At 43.0% G+C, this 5352-nt stretch overlaps 1 long non-coding RNA gene across 1 annotated transcript; it reads left to right on the top strand.

The window, feature by feature from the left end:
• Positions 1–418: 418 nt before the first annotated feature.
• On the top strand, positions 419–4803 carry LOC116669018. The gene is made up of 3 exons (XR_004326392.1): positions 419–1327; positions 1621–1689; positions 2373–4803. It is a non-coding gene; the product is annotated as an uncharacterized LOC116669018 (long non-coding RNA).
• Positions 4804–5352: the final 549 nt, after the last annotated feature.

Here is a 5352-nt window from a genome sequence, read left to right as displayed (position 1 = left end):
ATGGGAAAGAGGGGTGAAAATCACCAGCTCCAGACACAGAGACATCAGTGACAGAAAGGTCCGTGGAAGTGAACATTATGCATGCTGCATTTTTATTCCCCTTTATTCTTCATTAATCCTGCACTGTGGTATGGAAAGAAAGAAGAAAATTATGTTCTCCTACTGAGGATGGCCACTTTTAGCTGAATCCCATCTGTTTTGCAAGATTCCTCCGAGCAGAGAGCATCTTGCCCCTGCTTTTCTATAGGATCCCGCAAGCTCCGGGGTGTACTCGCTGCAGGGTAATTGCGGTCCATAAGCGTCCTTGGTACCCTGCTGAGGCTGGAGCCTGGGAAACATTCATGGAAAAAAACAATCAGGTTGACAATGCCAAGGTTATAACAGTGACTCAGGCTTTTCTCAGTCAATAGTAAGCCATTCTCCACACTAGCCTGAAGGGAAAGAGAAGCTATATGAGGAAGGTGGTTCGGAATCTGAAAGCAAAGGATTTCTGATATTTATATACACAAACTTTTTACCCCCCAGGGGTTCACACGGAAATTCAAGAACAACACTGCTCTTTGGAGAGCTATTTCGGGAATCCACGCATCTCATGGACATTTGGATACAAGCTTAAGCAGTGGTGTGCTGGTAAGCTGGCTCTCTGGGTGGGAGTGAGGGACCCCAGCTGTGGCACCTGCCGGTTTCCATGGTGTAAATACTGCCACCAGGGTCAATTACAAGCTATGCACGTGACATCACTGAGTGGGGAGTTGGGAGGAACCCTGAATAACCAGGCTTGCCTGAGGAGGTGCCACGGCTGTGGCACCACCCTGAGTCTGGGGCTCCTGTTCAGTGATAATAGCTATTGGCAAATTCAACCTTTGTTGAAAACAGACATCATCGAGTTCTAGAATTCACTGCCTCTTGCTCGATGGCCTGCCTTTTAGTCCTCCCGCTTTTTGAAGCAGCTCTGTAAATGTCACTGCTGGGGACCCCAGACACTTTGACTTAATGAAGATTGATGTCTTCATTAGATTTGGAAAAGGAATGCTGGGACATTTTATTACCTGGTGGCTGGTGCCTAGTACTCTCTGTTCCGTGGCCCATCTCCCCCACCTCCTGTGACACATTCCTGAAAGGGCTCCAGGAAAAAAATATTACAGCCTTGGCAGATCAGTGTTTTCTGATTGTGCAATGTTCTTCCTGAGAAACCCCATTCTCCAAAGGCAGTCATTCTGAACCAGGACCAAGAAGTCGGGGTACAGGCTGGCCACCGGGAGGACAGCACAGGGGGCCAGATGGTGGAGAACCAGGACAGAACAAATCTATGGGAGGCAGCATCCAGGTCTGTTTCATCAATTTTATGGGTTTTCAGAAATTGCATCTGAAAGAAGGAATTAAAGGGTGTTTGTTTTTTCAAATACTCCACTTTTGTTTTAATTATTTTTCACACCTTGTAAAGCGACTTCACCACCATTATCTCATGTGTCCTCATAGCAGGCTGATGAGATATAATAATAATATTATTAACATAATAAATATAACAACATATTATGTATAACATATTACACTGGTATAATATGTAATATAATAAATATTAGTAATAACATGATAAACATGATTATTTCTCCTTTACAGACGAAGACACTGAGACCCAGAGAAGACAAATGACTTACTTAGGGTCCTCAGATGTTAATGAGAGCGGAGGTACTTGAGCTCCCCGTGTCTGAGGCCAGGCTAGAGCTCCCTCTTTACCAGACTGTGTGTATATGTGACGACTGGAGGTTTCTATCAGCTCTGGTTATGTAATCACATGTGCCAGGAGGAGTCAGAACTTTCAGGACGTTTAAACAAACTTGAAGTCATGCTGTGATCCAAGGAGTTTCAATGGGCTCCTGGAGGTCAGATGTTCTCCAAGGTAGTTCAGTAACACCTCACTTATTCAGGGCTGGCAGGGAAGGAGATAATCTGCAAAAATCAAATCTTACTAATTGTTCACATATCTGAAGCTTCCAAATCTCGAATGAAATCTTTTAAAATTACATGGCACATCATGCTGTGTTCTTAAACATAGGATGCAAAACAGCTTGTTTAACTTCTTCTCGTTGTAAATCTCAACTTTTTTAGACTTTAATTTACAACCCTCTAAGGCTCCACCAGGTTCCAGACTGCTATACTTTTTGGAGTTCCTGTTTCTTTTTTACTTCTATTGGAGAGCTGACCTTTAAGCACCTCTGTACCCTCTTCCGTCTTGCTGTTTCTAACTTGTTAAGGAGTGAGTGCAACTGATTCAGAGAGATTTGTTGATCTAGTAGGAGGAGATGGGTTTTAAATAAAGGTTTGCATAATCCTTCTAGGAGTAAGCACTTTCTATCATCTTTACTTTTCAGGATGTGGTAGGAGCTTTTGTTGTGCTGCTCAGATCCTTTTACCAGCCCAAGTTCTCTTGTCACTCGGCTGCTGAGAGGGTTGGTGACAAATGGCTTTGCAGTAGGACCCTTCTCTGAAGACTCGCTCTTAGTCCACTGGAACTGCTCCACACAGAAATGCCTGAGAGGTTGTCCCCCTACCTCTGGTGTGCTTGCAGCCTACTATTAATACGGGAGTATAAAAGCCCCAGCCCCTTTGCCCCCAGGAGGGATGATTCCGTGAGGCCATCCTTGTCCCAGAACTTCCCATGGGGTTGGACTAAGGCTGGACTGTAGCTCAGTCCATATCTTGCTTGGCTTCTCCCATGCCCTGTCTTGCTTCCCTCACTCTTTGACAAGGTGTCCCTAAGACCACTTTCAAAAGACCCAACCTCTGATTCCAGAGACTCTAATCTAAGATGGGCTTCCCCTGCTTTCCTGCTTTTCATATTCTTGGCTATATTCTGGAGACGTCTTCCTATCCCTTCCTAACCCAGCATTTAGAGAGAAGGGCAGCTTCATCACGAAATAAAGAATGCATAATGAGAAAAAAATTTGCAAACGGTATATTAGAAATTTTTTAGGTTGTCAAACTCTGACTTAAAGCCTACCTTATGAGGTATTAGGGTCCTAGAATACAGATATAAAGGACACAGCTTCCCTTCACCTCATCCTTTTGAGAAACTCACAGCCTGATGAAGAAACCAACAAGTGAGTTAGGACAATTACCATGTATCTTAATAAATGCTGTTATTGAAGTCAGAACTCATTTATTCATTCAAGAAATATTTCTCAAGCATCTACCATGTGGTAAACTTTAGGAGTCTAAACCACCCAGAAAAAAGGCTGGAGAAGACATGATAGTTTTTACTTTGGAGATGATACCAGAGCTGGTTCTGGTAGAGAGAGCAAAACTTTTTACCAGGTGAAAGTTAGGGGAGCTGTTCATCTCGAAGGACCACGACCTGAAAGGGTGTGGTGTTTGGGGGCACTGGGGAGAAGCTGACCATGGCAGGAGATGAGATGGCAGAGAAGAAGGCAGGGATGGATGTGAAGACCTTTATCTGCTGGGATAAGAAGTTTGAGTTTTACCCTGTAGGTAATTGGAAGCCAAGAGAACCTTATGAACTAGGAATGAAGCCACAGCCTGTTCAGCAGGAACGTGATTGTCATCCACTGGGTGAACTGGGCAGGGAGAAGGGTGGGTCTTCTTAAGAATGAGTCTTCAGGGAAGGGTCCTGCTGCAAAGCCATTGGTCACCAACCCTCACAGTATGACAAGTGCATGCTGCATTAGGCTTTCGTGTGCAGTGCCCAAACAGCACAACACCCCTAATGACCTGTGACATCACAGCTTAGATATGGCGCTTGTGGCCAATCCACGTCTCTGCCAGAAAGAAAATATACAATTCCTGAGTTTTCACTCTTGAAAATTTGATCTGTAAAGAAACTGGAAATTCTCCTCTGAGCACTCCTTGTGTTAGGGTTGGTTAGCTGTCCATATATGACTTGGTAGGATCAAGATGTAACCAAGAGAATCTCTGTCCCTAGACCCTATCCATATTCTGTCATCGTTGCCTCAAAGGCCGCCATGGCAGCTCCATCCCTGTGACTCATCTGTCTCTCCTCCAGCCTAGGGGTAAGGAAGGAGCATGGGAGAGGAGAGGACAAAGAAACAAGATTGTGGGCTGTCTGTGGCACAGTGGGGATACCGACGTAGTGGGGATGGGGAAGGATGTGGAAAGAAAGGGAAGAGGCAGGAAGTCAGAGTTTGTGGGAGGTAATAAATACACATTATCTTCCCTTCACAAGGCTGCAGTGGGCAGGTGCTCGTTGCTCAAATTTACATAAAGATCGTGTCTCTTGATTATTTTATTATGGGGAAAATTGATTTTCAGATTAAGCAATTCCTGCCTTTGTTCATATTTCCCCTAGTAATAATAACAACAATAATGATAAATATACATTGTTTGAGTACTTACTATCTGCCCAGCAATGTGTTAAGAACTTTGCCTACATTTATCTCTCTAATTCTTCCCCAAACCTAAGACGGAGGTATTAGCATTCACTTATAATGGGAGAGGAAAGTAAAGCCTAGAGAGGTTACTTAACTTGCTCAGAAACCCACCGTCAGCGAGCGGCATGCCCAGGTCAATCTGCTTCACTGCAAAGTCGGTCCTTCAGCTCTGTGCCACGTGGCTTTCCCCGCACAGCTATTTGCTCCTTCCTTCACCATTTCAGATGCTTTTTGTCCTTCAAGACCTATTTCCGGTTTCCTTTCTCCACTTAACTGATTTTACTGAGCACCATCCTCATCCTCTGTGGAGCTTTTTCACACTGATTACCTTCTTTAAACACCTCTGAAGTCTTTTAAAAATTAAAAAAAAATTTTATTGAAATTTTGTCAGTTATAATGTGCCAATTTCTGGTGTACAGCATAATGTTTCAGTCATATGTATACAGACATATATTCATTTTCGTATTCTTTTTCATTATAGGTTACTACAAGATATTGAATATAGTTCCCTGGGCTATACAGTAGAAACTTGTTGTTTATCTATTTTATATATAGTAGTTACTATCTGCAAATCTTGAACTCCCAACTTATCCCTTCCCACCTCCTTTCCCCCTGGTAACCATAGATTATTTACTATGTCTGTGAGTCTATTTCTGTTTTGTAGAAAAGTTCATTAGTGTCTTTTCTTTCTTAGATTCCACATATGAGTGATATCATATGGTATTTTCCTTTCTCTTTCTAGCTTACTTAGGATGAGGTCCATCCATGTTGCTGGCAAATAGCATTACTTTTTTATGGCTGAGTAGTATTCCATTGTATAAATATATCACAGTTTCCTTATCCAGTCATCTGCTGATGGACATTTAGGTTGTTTCCATGTCTTGGCTATTGTGTATAGTGCTTCTATGAACATTGGGGTGCATGTGTCTTTTTGAATTAGAGTTTC

Source organism: Camelus ferus, chromosome 2 (assembly GCF_009834535.1).
Source record: "Camelus ferus isolate YT-003-E chromosome 2, BCGSAC_Cfer_1.0, whole genome shotgun sequence".
In the NCBI taxonomy this organism is placed as follows: Eukaryota; Metazoa; Chordata; class Mammalia; order Artiodactyla; family Camelidae; genus Camelus; species Camelus ferus.
The sequence above is the reverse complement of the archived record's forward strand: the minus strand, read 5'-3'. Positions and strand labels throughout refer to the sequence as shown.